The following is an 18,190-nucleotide window of genomic DNA, read 5'->3' as shown; positions in this document are numbered from 1 at the left end:
AGATTTCGACCTGGGCCCTGGTTGGGGTTCTGTCAGGAGTATGTGGGGCAAAAGGAAGATGGGAATTGAAGATGCTGGCCTGGATGGGACTGATGATAAGTGTAGGCAAAACAGGAATGAAAATGGACATAGAAGGAATCTGACAGATATGGAGAAAATGAAAGAATCTAGGACTTGAAAGAATGGCTGAGGGAGAGGGGGCAAGAGATGACCTTGACAAGACATTGTGGCAAGATGGCATGAGCCACAATGTCACAAGGATTTTAACTAGGAGTAGAGATAAAATGATCTGGAAGTGGTACCTTAAATATACAGGGTTTAGTAGGATGAGCAGCTTCCAGTGGAGAAGGCTGCATGGGAATGCCAGCTTTCAATTAGACCCTGAAGAGAAAGAGGTTAGGAGGTAGGGAGGTGAGGATTGGTTTCCACAAACTGAGGGATTTCCAAGACACCAAGGAAAAGCTTGGTGAAGGAGGAAGCAATAAGAATTTGAGCCATTGAGAAAATGGAGAGAAGGATGTGGAAGGAGTTAGATAACAGCAGGGGTGACCAAGAATAACATTTGACATGGGGGTTCCCAAAGAATTCATCTTCCTGGTCCCTTGGTCCTTGAGAGAATGCAGGGAAGAGTTAGGGTTTGGGAAAAGGAGCGAAGACTTTACTCTCTTATAGGTCAGCTGCTATGTGATGGGATTTTTGAGGAATTCCAGCTTAAGTGAGCAAGTAGGCCATGGCATTGTTTGCTTCTCCACTTTCTCAGTGTGTGTTGGAAACAGCCATGGTCTTTAGTCGTATAAGTGTATCTTTCTGGGCAGAGTCACCCTGGCTCATCAGTTAGGGCACTGGTCCCGAGAAAGGCTGTGTTTGAGGTTATGTGTACTTCAGTTGGGTCCTGGGTTTTCACTGTGGGTTGGAAACAGCAGAGTTGCTTCTCAGCAAGTTTTTTCTGTGTATTTTGATCCCAATATAAATACTATTGAATTATGTAAGTGGTAGAAATTGACCTCCCTGCCTCCAACCTTTGTATCTTTAATTTTAGGGGTCTTGTAATTGGCAGCTGCTTTATGATATGGTTTCAGAAATGCTGGCAAGTTCCTTCCGTGTACCTAGCTCTTCTGCTACCTCATTGCCTCGAAACAGTTAACTATACATCAGACAGTAATTTCTTTATTCCTTCTTTAAATCCACACCATGCAAGGACCAATATGTGTAGCCTTTTTGGACATCTGCACTTTAATGACGTTGTTAAATCTTTTTTTTTGAGATAGAATGTGACTTTTGAGGATACTGAGGAGATGCGGGCGGGGTGCAGAAAAGCATGGGTACAGAAAATAGAAGACACAGAATATTAAAGATAAATTCAATTAGATAACAAAGAGTAATATAGTACTTAGTGTGTGTAAGGTTTTTTCCTAAATGTTACAAATATTAACATATTCAATGCTCATAACAATCATATGAGGTAGACACTATTATTATCATCCCCATATTACAGATGAGGAAAATGAAGCATAGAGCAATTAAGGAACTTATCCAAGGCTGCACAGCTGAGTGGGCTGGAGTCTATCTTAGGCTAATTGAGTAGCAGCTGAGCATAATGGGTAACTAATGCCATTCTCAGCATATTCACTCATTCCGGTGGTTAATCAGTCTTGGGTTTCTAAGTAATTTATAAGAGATGATGCAGAAGACTATTTAAAAGAACCAATAGCATCTGCATAATTTAGAAGAGAATTGAGAGTGATAAAACTGTCAGTGCCCTCTCCGGTGGTGATTATGCAAAGCAGAGAAACTCAATTGCATCCAATCAAATCTCAAACCCAAACTGTAGTGTGGAGTTTTCATTAGAAGTGGTGAAGGCAGAAGAGTACACGTTAGATTTTTGTATAAGAAATTAATGACACATTAAAATTAAAAACGTAAGCAGCATATTTTAAAGCCTGTGTTCTAATTACTTTCCTCATTATGGTTTAACATTGTATATTTCTAGATCATGTACCAAGTGGTGGAGTCTGTAGCCTTGTAGTGTGACAAATGGCTTGGGAAGATCCCACCAGGAATTAATATTTTTCTGATATCATTTGTAAAGTAATCTAAACTGTGGCATTTAATCTAAACAGAGACTATGACATTTACTTTCATATATATATATATATATATATACACACACACACACACAGATTTAATGAATAAAGTAATATAAAGAAATTTATTATATGATAAACATACTATTTTAGATCAATGAGGAAAGGAAAAGTTATTCAATAAATGTTGCTGGGACAATTGGTTAGCCTAAGTAATACAGGTAGGATGTCTATGTAATTCTACACACCAAAATATATTTTATATTAAACCACAGTTTTCCAAATGGCATCCTAGAAATTAGTATATAAAAAGAAATGGAGTTTGACCTGGTCCCCAGGCTTCAACTCAGGGACATGGGTTATCCTATCATATTTTCTAATTCAGTGTCATACAGCAAGTGGTTCCTGATGTAGGCTCTCTGATGCTCTAGGCTTCTTGGAGAAAACATCACACAAATGTGAGCTGAAAAGGCGGTAAGACCAAGGGCTGTAGCATGTGGGTCCCAGCAGTCTTTCAGTAGGCATGCTTGACTAAGGTGGTGCCGAGGGAAGAGCATGGATAGATCATCAGAGGTCATCCTCCAGGGATGGGGCAGCAGCAGTCCAGGCATCAGGCCAGTCAGGTGCACTGCTCAGTTTTAGCCTCTCTCTGTTTATGACCAATGGTCCAGAATGGCGGTGAATGACCACTGCTGTGACTCCAGCAGTAAAACAGTGACACTCAAAAGTAGTGTAGTAACCAACACAGTTATGTGGGCATGGATGGAGATTGATTGTTAAAGGGTCTACCTCTGAGCATGAGAAATTCTGGCAGAGTCAGCAGGCTATCTAGGAGGGGTATTTTTCATGGATTATTGTTGTAAAGAATTCCCCAAAAAGTCCTTGACGCCCTCCTAATTTGGTCATTGTAATTGGATATTGAAGGAAGCGTGATTTCACTTTGACTTGCAGGATTACATAACGACTAAGAGTAAAGCATTTAGAGACAAACTTGGAGTTAAATTCAAGCTCCACCTCTTATTAGCCATGTGTCTCTTAAGTTTCCTAAACTTTTGAAACTATTTAAAAATTTGGTTCCCTGTTTAGTTAAATGTTCAGCCATTCTCCTGTTACAAATAAGAATCATCTCAAAAATTTAGTCTTTTCCTCTTTTCTCTTGCCATTTACTAGAGGAAATAGAATTCTGATATTTTTTTGAGGATAGAGGCATCCATGAGCTTGATGACAAGATAAGAAACTGGTCCCCTCAGTACCACCTGAGGGTTCATATTTAGTGTTTTCTTTGTCCCACCTGGATGCCCCCCTTGCTCCCACCGGTCTTGTTCTGATGATTGTCTTAGCTCCAAGCAGGCATAGGCACTGCTTCTTCCAGTGAGTGCGGAAGTCCACACCGCCCTTGTCTCTTATGCTTTGTCCTCACCTGTCTCCACCAGGCTAATCCCTGGACCCCTCCCTGTCCCCACCAGAAATGATTCAGTCCTTCCCATAACCTGCGTTTTTGCCTCAGACCTTGACACCACAGATCCCTTCCTCCCCTCATTCCTCTGCCTTTCCTTCTATCATCGAGATTCATTGTCGTACAGGGTGATTGATAGTGGATATATCAATTTCCCTTCAAGGGCAAACATCATTTAGCCCAATGGCTAAATCATTAACTTTGGTACATCTGGGTACAAAAACTTGGTAAGTATGGGTTTTTCAGTCTCATCCATGATTACCTTGTTATATTCAAATAATCACTTTCATCTGCTTACTAAATGTCGGATTTGGTGTGATGAGTTTATATACATAATGTCTATTCTCCTGCACGGTGGCTAAACTGTTGTTCCCATTTTAAAAGTGGGGGAACTGAGGCTAAGAGTTTCAGTACCTTGCCTAAGATCACATATCTGTAAATATCAGGGTGAGAATTCAAACTAAAGTAACTATTACTTCAAAATCTATACTTTATCTGCTTAATAAAATGCATTTTTATTTATTATTTTTCTCACATAAGACTATGATACATGTTGGATTTTTTTTTATATCAAGCACTTATAAAAGCTTTACTCAACTCTCAGTAGGAATCAACCATTAGTTTTTTGTATTACAGTCAGACAAAGTGAACTGAAATTCACTGGCTAGGTTTACTTGACCAAATTACTTTGATTATTTTATTTTTTTAAATTATTTTATTGAGGTCACATTAGTTTACAACATTGTGTAAATTTCAGGTGTACTACTTTGATTACTTTAACTGACTTTGATTAAATAGAAAAAAATAAATAGTAAACAAGTCTGGTTGTGAAAAAACTTGATTTTCTTTCAATTGATTAACCAAATTGGGTTAAAGAGACCCCCTCTTAGAAGAGCTTTAGTTTAAGAGAATGTTTGAAATTGGAGCAGCGTTTGATAATCTGAAAATGTTTTCAAATACAACAATAGGCCAAAATCGTATTTGTCCCATGTATATTAAAAGATTTTTCTCCTGTAATTATTAACAACTTATTCTAAATATTTGTGCATGAGTTGTATATGCCTTCCTATGAAATGTGTAGAGATGTTTTCACTTTAAGTGTATCCTGGTTAAATTTGTAATGAACTGTTTCAAATATATTTGCTGTTTTACGTTATTTTTTACATTAATTTTACATTATGTTCCTAACGAGAAATTTAAAACATCTTTTGACCTTTAAGACTGCTGAGTATAACAAAATGAGTGCCTTTGTAGTTTAAATAACGTTCAAAGGGATGGAAAAAAGTTATATTTGTCACAGTTGAAAATACTCCAACGTAATCTCTTTTGATTTAAGGACACAAAGCTCCCTGGAGATTTTGTAAATCAAAGTAATGCTCAGAGGGTTCAACTTTGCTTTTGGATTTCTGATTTGGATTTGTAAGATTTGTAATGTCACAATTCGACGACTTTTGTTTTGACCTCCCATCACAGAAGATATTTTGATTTGGTACATGCCTTTTTATATGTGTCCACTCTAGTAAGTGGACAATTTATATGATCTGTGAAGCAAGGGCAAATTCCAGCATGAAAGGAAGAAAAGAAGATATTTAAAAATTATATCCTAATACTCTGACAACAGAATTTTGATCATGAAATGCCTACTTTTAAATTATATTCAGTTGTGCCCACAATTTTATAATAAGTCTCCACTATACCTTTAAGTAATTTTTTTAAGGGTGGTTGATGCTTTTCCCCTTGTAGACCCTGATAGGAAGGGTCCTTACCCACTTCTCTTCCCCCATCATAGCGCTGTGGCCCAGTTTCATTGTTTTAAAGTAGACATCAGTTGGAGTTTTTTGTTGTTATTTGATTTTTCTATTTTATATTTCAGCATGTTTAGCGCTCACTTAGAAATCTGTAAAGATATTAGTCCTTCTTTAGGTCCCAGAGCATGAGGAATATGAAAGCATGTTGAGTACAGAGAAATAACGCGCTGTACTTGGGAAAACGTGAACGAACGCCATCTGGATGTGCAAGAATAAACGCTAACGACAACAACGGCTACGTGGGTGACTTTCCTGAGACATATGATCTTCAAAGGCAAGCCCAGTCCATCAGAGAATCCGACTATATGCAAATAACAAGCACACGTATGGCATCTCAACCCCAGCTCGGAATGGAATAACTCTGAAGACAGTGACAAGATTGAACTTCATCATGACTTCCCCAAACCTATAGGTGAGATTTTCTACCATATGTACCACATATACTTTTTGGTTACTTAAAAAACCTTTCTAAGTTGTGTCAAAAGCCAACCGTGATCTTGGTTTTCCTCTCATGTAGCATGACTTCTTTCAACAATGTGACTTGTTGACCACAGAGTGTCCGCTCCTCTCCTTCCTACCTCATGGAAGTGGGAGATACAGAAGAGAGTTACACTGTAACAGATGTTAACCATTGGTGGTTCTCGGTGAGGGTTAGTTTCATGATCCCCTGCCCAGAATGTCTCTGCTATACTGGGCTTGAAACCTCCGCATTGGTTACTCTTTGGAATTAAATATTTGAAAGACCATATTCAGCTGTAAAGGGTATTACACTTCGAAGGGGGATATTTAAAGCTACTCTGAGCCATTAACCCTTTATATGAAGTTTGTCAGATTAGCTGCTGTAACTAGCAAGGCCTTGAGTAAACGAAATGAGGAGTGGAACATTTTAATGGGAAAGGAGCCAGTTTACAACCACGGTTTCCTATCACCTTAGATCTTTTACTTTCTTGCTCATCTAAACTTATTCTTTTTTTTTTTTTAAAGATTTTATTTATTTATTTTTCCCCCAAAGCCCCAGTACATAGTTGTCTGTCATAGCTGCACATCCTTCCAGCTGCTGTATGTGGGACGCGGCCCCAGCATGGCCGGAGGAGTGGTGCCTCGGTGCGCACCCGGGATCCGAACCCGGGCCGCCGGCAGCGGAGCGCACGCACTTAACCGCTAAGCCACGGGGCCGGCCCTAAACTTATTCTTAAACCACATCGAATTTTCCTGTTTCTTCACACACTCACCCCCTTTGAAAACTAGGCCTCCAACTTCTTCTAGGTACCATTTTCTTTTTTCCCCAAAACACTCAAATATACCCTCAACTCTTGCATTCTCTGGCCCTTCCATTTTATCCAAATTGAACATTTTCAACCTAATGTCTGCCCTCTGATACTTCCTTTGGATTCCTCTAAACTTTTTGAGAACATCCTTCAAATGTGTGGAGAGATATATATATACATAATTTGTGGTTTCCAATCTTATCCGGACACTCGGGCCCATTCAGCAATCCTCATAATTTTGTGGCCAAGGCTGCTTTGCTATCGTCTATGGAGAACTTTCCAACTTTAATCACTTTTCTCATGGACCCTATCCCAACTCTTCTCTCTATCAGTGCATGTTCTTGAACTTCATAAAGAATTTCTTCAATCACCTTAATTTACTTCACTTCAACCTCCACATGTATCTATATTTGCTCCCATCTTTACCTCCTCTATTTAGTTTTTATGGAAAAGAGCCCTTGTCTTACCACATAAGAAAAATCTCTTACTTATATTCCAGTTCATATGCCCATCTATATCCTCAGAGATTTTTGTTCCATGAATTATCTAGTCTCTCATGCATTTTAAAACTTTCTCTACCTATTGGCTTTTCTTTCTGAATGCCTGGAATAGCTTCCAGCGAAATACAGCCCTCCTCAAAGCTGACCAGCTCTAGTTATCAACCTATCGCTCTCCTTCCCTTCCAATCAAGTACTTGAAAAGAGACTCTGTCTCATCATCTGCAATTTTCAGTGTCCATTTCAATTACTGTAATTTGGCTTCTGCTCTTATTACTACATGAAAATTTCTCTTGCAGTGTCAATAGTGACTTGCTCATAGCCACTTATTGGTCCTTATCTTACTTGACCTCTTCATGGCATCTGACCTTATGGTCAGCCTCTTCTTACTAAAATGGATTTTATTTTACAAGCCATTCATGATCCTTTAGTCAATGCTCCAACCACCCAGCCAGTGAGGAACCTGGTAGAAATGCTCAGTTCTTTTCTCTACATTACCACCAAAATTCAATGGGATCCTAAATACTGCTGGTTATACTCTAATATGAAACCTTTCATATACTCTCCTATTCATCACCAATGTTACTTTCTTAGGTAAAAATATTATCATTTTTATCAGCTTACCAAAATATTCTAGTAACTGTTCTTCTACTTGAAAAATAAAAAGGATCTGACTTCTAGTTGTGTCATTCTCCAAATGCACACTGATTTTTTGAAAATGCCAACCTAATCATCTTTATTTCTAATTTAAACCACTACTATTGCTTATGCAGTGGTTCCAAAATATTGGTCCAATGAGCTTCTTTGTGGTAGACACTCTTGATTGTCTAACAGCAATATCTTACATTTTTATTATATCCAAACCCTGATTTTATTCATTTATTTTATTCAGATATTGAGTGCCTATGTATTTATTTCATGGAAGCCCAAGCCCTCCTCAGAAACAAGGGATGAATATTGCTTGGCAGTCATGGTAAATTCATTACCCTTGACAGTGACTGTTTTAAAAGTGGCTATATAATGAAGTTTTGGATAATGAAACATGAGGAGGGGCATCCCTGTGATAATTTTCCTTGCCCACAAGAAGAGAGATACAGAGAAGAAAGAGGATTTCTGTTATTGGATCTTGTTGTATAAAGGTATGAACCCATCTCAGAACAGAGAGGTGGAACAGCTGACATATTGTAACTTACAAAGTAGGAAAACAGAAATAATCTGAATCCTTGTTGACATCATCTAACTATTAAAGTATTCAACAATGGAGCTATCCTATCTCGAGACTACTTAATATATAAGATGACACATAGTTTTAAGCTTCTTCTTGTTAAATTTTCTGTTGCCTGCAGCCCCAAGGATCCTAACTGATAAAATTTATATCAGAGTTACCCGGAAGCTTGTTAAAATTGTTTACCCCAGGGTGATTCTGATTCAGTAAGTTTGGAGATGAGGCTCAGCCATCTATTTATGTAATAATTTCCACAGGAAATTTGATGAGCAGTCAGCTTTCAAACCACCATTTGAAAAACTCCTTTTTAAAATTTTTTATATGGTTAATGCCTTCTAAGATATGACCCTTGCCTACCTGCCTATCCTTCCTCACTTCGTTGTTCACTACTCCATAAAGTGTGATCAGCCTTCAAGTTATGTTGAGCCGCTTGAAATTCATCCTTTTTCTCATCCGCTAGCTTCTCCTGGAAAGTCATTTTCCTCTTCTCTCATTTGGTAAACTTCTACTCATTTTTAATGTCTCAGCACGAGCTTTTTCTTCTCTGTGATTTCTTTCCTATTACACCCAAGTGCAGTTGAGAACTCTGGTTTTAAGTTGCTGTTTTACCCAGTAACAGTATTTTTATTATTGCATGTATGACACCATTGCCTAATTGTGTTTACATGCTGTATTTGCTATTAAGTTCAGAGTTCCGGGGAGGGTAGAGGTGATGTTCTGTGTAGTTGGGCTTCCTTTTAGTCCTAGTAAATTAATTGCATCGAGAGGTACTCATTAAAAGATTGTGGGGTGGAATTAAATTGAAGAAGAGAGCAGAGCCCCTTCTATACGTCAAGGAATGTGTCAGGACATGGTGGTGAAATGACGCCCTAACAAATCCTTGGCAACCAGGCAATAGCTGGTTGTCCTTTGATTAGGACAATTAGAAGACACATTGTCCTTTGATTAACCTATGCTCATGAAAAGCGAAGGTGAAAAATATTTTTAGATGAAACAAAATAAAAATCTTACTATGATGATACATATAAATATCATATATATATATAAAATCACCCTAGGAAAGATTTGCTTGGTTATTAAATTCCATTGTTAAGTGAAATTAACAGGCGAGAGCTTTTAGTAAAACATACTGCTGTGTCATCCATTTGTGGTGGTATAGTGGACAAGTTATCCTGACCAACTCTTTCTCCAAAACACCTAAAGTTGTAGAAAAACTGTAAAAAAATACATTGTTAAATGCATCAACAGGCTGCCAAGAAAGTAAGAAAGATGCAGAATCCAGGCAAATGTTAAGTCAGTTAGGGAACCTAGAGTGGTAAGCAGAGCATGGAAGCCAGTTTTAGCTTTAAAGGCATTTAAGAAATCTGGTGAAATTGAACTTCACTCTTCACAATTCTCAGGGGTGGCAGGGCAAGAGGAAAAGGCAAGTGCTCACTCAAGGGTAAAACTCCAATAAGAGACCCTGTATAAGAGGCAAAATAATGACCCCACTCCAAGGTATCCGTGTCGTTGCTCCTGGAATCTGTGGATATGTTATGTTATATGGCAAAGGGAGATTAAGGTTGCTAATTAGCTGATCTTAAAATAATTATTAATTAAAATAATCCTGGATCATCCAGATGGGCCCAGTGTAATCAAAATATCCTTAGAAGTGGAAGACAGAGGCAGAAGAGTCAGGGTCAGAGTAATGCAATCTAAGAAAGATGTGACCGGCCAGCTGGCTTTCAGATGGAGGGAGAGGGCCAGGATCCAAAGATCTGGGCAGCTGGGAAGGACAGAGAAACAAATTTTCCCCTGAATGCTCCAGAAAGGAACTTGGCATTTGGTGACACAGTGATTCTAGCTAGTTGGGATCCATTTCAGAATTCGGAACTACAGAACTGTAAGATAATAAATTCATATTGTTTTAAGCCACTCTATTTGGAGTCATTTGTTACAGTTGCCATAGGAAATGAATATACCTTCCTTGACCCCAAGCAGAGCTTGAATATAAAGCATTTCTTTAAGAATTAAGAATGAACTGGAATTACGCCAGCCCACTTAATGTTGGCAATCAAGGAATGAGAATAATAATCTCCCTACTTATTTGGTAGCCAGCTCCCCCAACCTCAATAAGGAATTCATGCTATCCAGGGATCTGGCTCTAAAGCCTTGAAACCGAAAAGTTAATTTTAATTAGATGTGCTACTGGGGGGCAAAAGCAAATACATATCCACTCTGGGAGAAGCCACCTTTAAATTAAGTCTCGAAAAATCTCAAGAATAAAGTTCCAAGAAATAAGAGCTCACTATCAAATATCACAAAATAAACACAGAAAAAACCAGATTACCATGCATAGGAGTGAGCAGAGGGAGCCAGCAGAAGAATTAGACCCAGAAGTTACCATGATATAGGAATTATAAGATACAGAATACAAAATAAGTAGGTTAGAATATTAAAAGACATAGGAGAAGACATTGAATTCTGAGGAATGAGCATGATATAAAATTAATAGACAGATCTGAAGGAAAAATAACAAATTGGTATTACAGAAAAATATATTGAAAAAATATAATTGAAATGAAAACTCAGTGAGTTAGATTAAGAGTAGCTTATGAGAGAATTGGTGAACTGAAAGAAAGATTTAAAGAATGTATCTATTATTCAGCACAGAGAGATCATGGAATGAAAATATTAAAGAAATGTTAAGATAAATGGAAGAGACAATAAGAAAGTTTAATTATGTATGCAGCGTGGTATGTAGTACCAAAAACTGCTGAGAACTTATGATATTGAAGGCAGCGTGCTAGGTTTTGTAATATGTATAAAGATACGCAGGACTTGATCTAAGCTGTCAGAGAACTTTCGTAAGGACTACAGTACAAATTGATGTAACATCTGAGAGCACAACTACTTATAAAGAAACTTGGAATTGGGGTAGCAATGTCTTTAACTGATTTAATACAAAGGAAAAAATTATATTGAGGTTCAAATACCATTTATCAATACATAATTTGTGTATATGCCAAGTTCTTTTCTCATCTATTATTTTCTTTGCATATTTTTGGCCACTTTGCTGTTATTTCTATCCTCTCAAAAATAGTGGGAAGTACGAAGGGAAGTGATAACACTTGAATAGCCATTATAATGCTTAGTTGCATAAGAGATTGACTTTATTGACCAAAGTGAGTATTTTAAATTATACATTTATCTATGCTGTCTATGCTATTTCATTTTTTTCTATTACGTGTGAAAGTGGACCATTACTAAAAATTTTGTACTCATTATCACTTTTGATATATTCTTAGGGCTATTGATATAGGTAAAAAGAAAAAAATATAAATATAGCACATCTAACTAGTTCAAGATTAATATGATTTATCCAGTTTGGTTTTCATAGTAATTTGCAGGTATGAGGATGAATTGTCATAAAGAGGATGATAAAGTATACGTTCAGAGTACATTCAGCAAGCTAAATAGAATTTTAGTGGATTGGGTTTTCTATCCATCAGAATCTCTCTGCATGATATTATTGTAGCATATTGAATTCAGAGCAGATATTCAAATTTGTCCCTCATGTTATTGAAAAGAATCGTAAGGTACTTCCAAGATAGCACAGAGAAGGCCTGCTGTTCTTGATGGTCGCTTCCAACTTACAATGTGTTGCGCAGGGCCCTCTTACACATCATTGCATGTTCCCTGACCACCCTTCGTCTCAGAATCTAAAATGAACGAGGATGCTTTCCCTGTACTCCCATAGCCGCTTCTGAGCAATCCTTGCACACCTTTCATAAAGCATTGCGATTACTCGCTTATTTGTCTCTGTAACTAAACCAGGGGTACTCAGTGACAGGAGTTATTTATCTTTAAACTCCCTAGGGCTTAGTCAGTTAACTAATACATCAAATGACTTGTGTCCTAATATTTAAACCAGCTTTATTTACAAAATACTATCCTGAGAATTAAAATTCAGTAAAGCTTTAATTTGAGAAAAAGGATAAGTACCAGATAAGAGTAGTTTTCTACGGAAAAAAAAATGAGAGAGAATTCAAAGTTACTTTTAAAGAGAGGTAAGAATGTCTCAAATTTTTGGCTGTGGTTCTGGATGTTTAGTAGCAGATTTGTTTGAAGGTTGAAGCCATCCTGAAGCTTACAAGCTATTATTTTTAGGATAAAGAAGTGATGTGGGAAAATTCAGGGCATTGAGAGGAAAAAGAGGAAAATACCTCCTGATTACTTTGTATTACAGTCAGGTGGCTGGCAAAAACCTTTTGGTGAACCAAGGACCACATATATGACAGTGGTCCCATAAGATTAATACCATATAGCCTAAGTGTGTAGCATGCTGTGCAATCTAGGTTTGTGTAAGTACACTCTACAATGTTCGCACAACGAAATCACCTAATGATGCATTTCTCAGAATGTGTCCCCGTTGTTAAGCGCCCCATGACTGTATTATGAAGTATCCCTCTCCATCTGTGCAATGCTTGTTGTGTTGCAGTTTGCTTTGTGTGTTATTAATATAGCTATACTTTATTTCTTAAGATTAGTGCCTGCATGGTTTATCTTTTCCGTCCTTTTCATCCACGTCGTTATATTTAAGTATGTCTCATAGATAGCGGATAATTGTAAATAGCAATCTAATAATCTCTGTATTTTGATTGGAATGTTTACTCTATGTACATTTAATATGATTACCGATATATTTGGGTGTAAGTCCACACTCTTCGTATTTGTTCTCTGCTTGTGTCATGTGTTCTTAGTTTCTTCGTGTCTCCTTTTCTCCCTTCCTTTGGATTCAGTGGATATGTTTGTGTTTCATGTTATCCCTCCGTTGGCTCTTTTGCTATTCATCTTTGTATTACATTCTTAGTGGTTACACAGGAGATGAAATACTTATCCCAGTCCACTTTGAATTAATCTTATTCTACTTCACAATCACCATAAAAACCGTGCAGCACCACCATTCCTATTCTTCGAGCTATTGTTGGCATATAATTTACTCCTACATGTGTTGTACATACCACAATATATTATTGTACTTGTTTTACACAGTCAATATTCTTCTAAATAAATTTTGAAAATAATATTTTATATTTTCCCACTTATTATCCCTTTATGATTCTCTTTATTCCTTTTTGCCATCTGGGCTCTTATCTTGGATCATTTCCCTTTGACAGAAGAACATTCTTTAGGGTTTCTAACAGTATAGCTTTCTAGAAGAAAATTATACCAGCTTTTACTTGTCTGAAAGTTTCTTTAATTGCTCTCATATTTGAAGGATATTTTCACTGGGCACAGGATGCAAGATGAACATTTTTTTTTCTTTTAGCATTTTAAAGTTGTAAATTTTTCATCTTTTGCTGTATTCTTTCACCCTGAACATAATGTGACCACCCCCAGCTACTCTTAAGCTACTCTTAAATTCCATTATTTTTTGTTTTCAAACTATGATATGCCCATGGGTTTGTTGTTGTTTGTTTTGTCCTGCAAAAGGTTCACTGAGTTTCTTGAACATATGAGTTGACGAATTTCTTTAATTTTGGAAAATTAGAAATATCATGGCCATGATCTTTCTCATGCTCTGTCTCTTCTCTCAATCTGGGACTCCAATGCAAACATCTGTTGGAGATATATATATATCTCATTCCATAGGTCTCTGAGGCTCTGTTCTGTTTTTTTCCCTATGCTTCCATTTGAATAATTTCTATTAGCCCCTCTTTGGTTTCACTACTTCTTTCTTTCATTGTAGCTGTTGTAAACCCATACAATGTTTTCTTTATTTCAAATATGCATTTTTTGTTGTTGTTGTTCAAGAATTCCCTTTTGGTTATTTCTTAGATTTTCTAGTTTTAGAATTTGTGTAATTCTTACCTTTTAATACATTTTGAAAAACATTTACTCTAAATTACACACAGACATGTATATAATTGCCTGCTAAATCCAACATCTGGGTCTGAATCTGGGTCATGGTTGGATCTATTTTCGTTAGCAGTTTTTTCTCTTGATTACATGTCATGGTTTTATATTCTTTCATAGATCTCATATATTTTTATTGTATGTTATTGATTGTGTATAAAAGAGCAGTAGAGAGGCTAGCCCGTGTGTAGCAGTTAAGTTTGCGCACTCCGCTTCAGTGGCCCGGGGTTCACAGGTTTGGATCCCGGGCACGGACTGACACACCGCTTGTCAAACCATGCTATGGTGGTGTCCCATATAAAGTAGAGGAAGATGGGCACAGATGTTAGCCCAGAGGCAATCTTTCTCAGCAAAAAGAGGAGGGCCGGCATTGGATGTTAGCTCAGGGCTGATCTTCCTTACACACACACACAAAAGAACAGTAGAGACTGAAGCAAACAATACTTTCTTTCAGGAAGATCTTGTACTTTCCTTTGCCAGGTAGCTAGAGTGATCTTTTTGATCTCATGAGGAGTTGAGCTGAGTCTGGGTTGGGTTAGTGACTATCAGTTCACCTCTCATTCCGGATGTCTTTAGGGTGGGATCAATCTGCTTCACTTGCACCATTAGACTGTAAAATTTCTCTCTGCCCAGCCCTTCTCTCAGGTTCCAGCAATGTCATTTATTCTACAAATGTTCTGTGGGGTAAAATTAGTGGACAAGGAGGACAAACTGTGTTTGGGATTCCTTCGGATTTGTATCCATCATACCAGCAAATGCATGGCTATTAAAATTTTGCTAGGTCCTCCTTTTACCAGCAAATTTTTTTGCTAAAAGAAGGCTGACTCCTTCTCAATGTGCCCTCAGAATGAGCTAATACTCCATGCTTAAAAGTGGCTACTTTGAAGGGAGAGCTCATCTCATTCTGATTTTCTTTGTACCCACAGTTCTTCAGTGGATTTAAAGAAATATATAATATTTTATTTTATTCATGTTTTCTCAGAATTAATGCTGAAGTGAATATCTTTTATGAACTTCTACATCCTTGCTAAAAACCGAACTTTCAATGTAATATTTAAAAAATTAGCCTAAATCGGGAAAACACTGACATTTCTGTTAATTAGTTCAATAAACTTTAATGATCATTGACTGTACCAAGCATTTTTCTGATTGATGGAATATGTCAATGAATAAAATATGTAATTATTTATTGATACCCTCAAATACCTATGATCCATACATTCTAGTGGACCAAAATGTTGATTATTGAAATAGCCACTCAAATAACATATTTAAATTGTTTGGCCCTGGGGCAAAACTATTTCTTTCTATAACTTTCACAATGGAGCTGCAATATGCTGTTATATATTTTTTTTAATGCTGATTTAATGAGAAATTGTGTTATTCTAGAATGAACTATGTCAGTGCTGAACAAAATTCCTAAGCCATGAATTCTCTTATTAAAATAATATATATTACTCAGAAGTTTAATGTATAAAGAGATAAAGGCTGAGTTGCCTTGGTTATTGTGGATCTCAGTGATCTGAAATCTCACCTGCGTAGCTTCCCTTTTCTGGCCTCCAATTCTTCCTGCCTCGAGGCTGCTTTGAAGTAGTTCCAAGGTTTCCTTCCCTCTGTTCCCAAAAGATCTGAAGAACACAATCTGAAAACCATTTAAGTAGATCATCCATGCAGGTAAGGGATTTTTCTGTTTCATTTTTTATGACCATTTTCTTCAAATTTCTGAGACAAATTAAATGCTTAGATGAAGTTAATGGTTGGTTTGAAATTAACTGCTGATATATATATTGGGTATACAGTGTTATTTTATAGTTCTTTGGGGTTCTCTTCAAGCTCTACTTCAGTGAATTATAGAAGCTCAGGAGTTGGAAATAGCCTTAGAGATAATTTAGCATAACCTCCCACTCAATGAAAGGCTCCTTTCTACAACACCCCTGACAGATGGTCATTTAGCTTCTGCTTGAGCACTTCCCTTCATTAGAGTTCATTACTTTCTGAAACTATTTCATCTTGAATAGCTCTAATTATTAGAAATTTCTTTCTTATACCGATTCCAAATATGCTTCATGGTCATTGCCAATAATTGATAAAATTATTCTCCCGGTTTCCTCAATCTCTTCCCCATCTGACCTGATTTATATATCTTCCTTCTTAATATATTTATATCCTTCAAGGTGCATTTTACAGTCACAACACTTATGTCTTTCTTCTCAGTGGGCAATTGTGGAGAATGCATTGAATTCAACATATGTACGTGAGGAAGTGATGCACCGGTAGATTACTGTGAGGGCCATCCCATAGGAAGGTTTCTTGGAAGCTCAGGATCCAGCAAAACTGATGCCCAGGACCCTGAGAGGTTCCTAGCTGAGATCCTTTGTGTGGGCTTCCTTTTAGATTACTCTTATGATTTTTCTTTTCTTCTTATTCTTCTTGTGTGTGTGTGTCTGTGTGTGTGTGTGTAAGGGGGGATAGTCTACTACATACAATAGTTAAATAATGAGTTATTCACTAAATAATTAATATTAGCATAAATTGTTAGCTACCTATGTTAATCTTTCTTATTCATATTTTTAATGGGGATGAAGGTAGGGAGGGACATGGAAAATATCCTGCCAAACTTCTATTTTTGACTGTGTCTACTATATTGTAAATAGTTAAGGAAAATGAATCCTTCTGAATCCTCAGAAAAGTTTTCTTTATGCTTATATAGTCATTTAAAGATTAATGAAATATCTAAAGTTTAGATAGTTATCCATGCTAATGGTAGCTAAAAATAGAAAATGCCATAAAAATCCAGAGACATCTGACTATTTTTTGTTAAGATTTCTTCATATGGAATGCCCTCCTCATTCACTTCGACCTATCTAGAGTCTAATTATTGCCTATGAATCTGTGCAAGCCCTAATGTATCCTTAATATTTTTCTTGAATATCATAATTTCTAATGAGCTGAGCTTCCTAAACTCCCATATTTGTAGTCTAAAAACATTTATCAAGTAACTAATGGTTTGCTAGGCTTTATGTCAAGTGTTAGAAATAAAAAGACGAAAGCACAGGCTTCAAACAGCTTCAGTTCAGAGAGGCACACTAACAAGGCAATCAAAAATTGCAAAACAGCGTGGAAAATGCTAGAATAGAAATAAGCACAGGGCTATTTGTGAAGAGACAAAGGGCACTTAACTTTTTCTGTGTGTTTTTGGCAGACATGGAGTGATCTAGTGGAGTGGCGTCAGCAAAGAAGTCTTGCATCCTGGAGTGGGAGTTTTCTCATTGTGCGGTAACCATCTATTTATATGTCTATTTCAGTATACTATTGCTAGCAGTAGATTAGTGGTAGTTAATAACAGGTAAATAACAAGTTATTCCCCACTTAAATAATAAGATTCTCACTCTCCCAAATATGAATACAATTTTCAGAATTATCTTTTTATCTTTGGAGGTCTTCAAACTATGTTTGCAAACATATTAGGCAGTGGATATGACGTCGAAATGATAACCATTAAAGTCCCTTCCAAAAATAAGCAACTATAATTTTTTGATTCTATATTAAACTAGAATTATATATTAATCTTTCTAGTATTTGGTTCGCATTATTCTACCCTCTAGAGATTTTCATAAGTTATACTGAAGGATGATTATTTGGGCCAACTCTTCCTGGCTTTGGCTATAGTTCTGTTGTCCTATCTTTACATGGTTTACATTTTACTTTAGGACCATGACAATTTTTCCCTTTCTTGTTGATATTTATGCTTCTCAAATATTTGTAATAGGTTATCACAATTTTAGGTATCTTTTGTCCAAGTCATACATATTTAAGGATTTAATCTAATTTATAAATCACTCATTCTTCCCAAAGTCATTTTTGCTATCTCTCTGAAATTCCTCCAAGTCTTTTCTGATTTCCTGGTTTTGAGGTGTCCAACTGAATGTATTTCAGCTCATTTACATATACCAT

The 18,190-nt window shown here is 36.7% G+C and overlaps 1 long non-coding RNA gene across 1 annotated transcript in view; it reads left to right on the top strand.

The window, feature by feature from the left end:
* Positions 1-17,506, top strand: part of LOC147912342 (uncharacterized) — a 44,346-nt gene extending 26,840 nt beyond the window's left edge. Inside the window, exons 2-3 of the long non-coding RNA XR_015550000.1 lie at positions 5,464-5,760; positions 17,439-17,506. This is a non-coding gene — a long non-coding RNA (uncharacterized LOC147912342). The remainder of the gene's footprint in view (positions 1-5,463; positions 5,761-17,438) is intronic.
* Positions 17,507-18,190: the final 684 nt, after the last annotated feature.

This window comes from Ceratotherium simum, chromosome 36, assembly GCF_057802395.1.
Source record: "Ceratotherium simum simum isolate JZ-2026a chromosome 36, ASM5780239v1, whole genome shotgun sequence".
Classification (NCBI taxonomy): Eukaryota; Metazoa; Chordata; class Mammalia; order Perissodactyla; family Rhinocerotidae; genus Ceratotherium; species Ceratotherium simum.
This window is presented reverse-complemented; position numbering and strand designations above follow the sequence as displayed.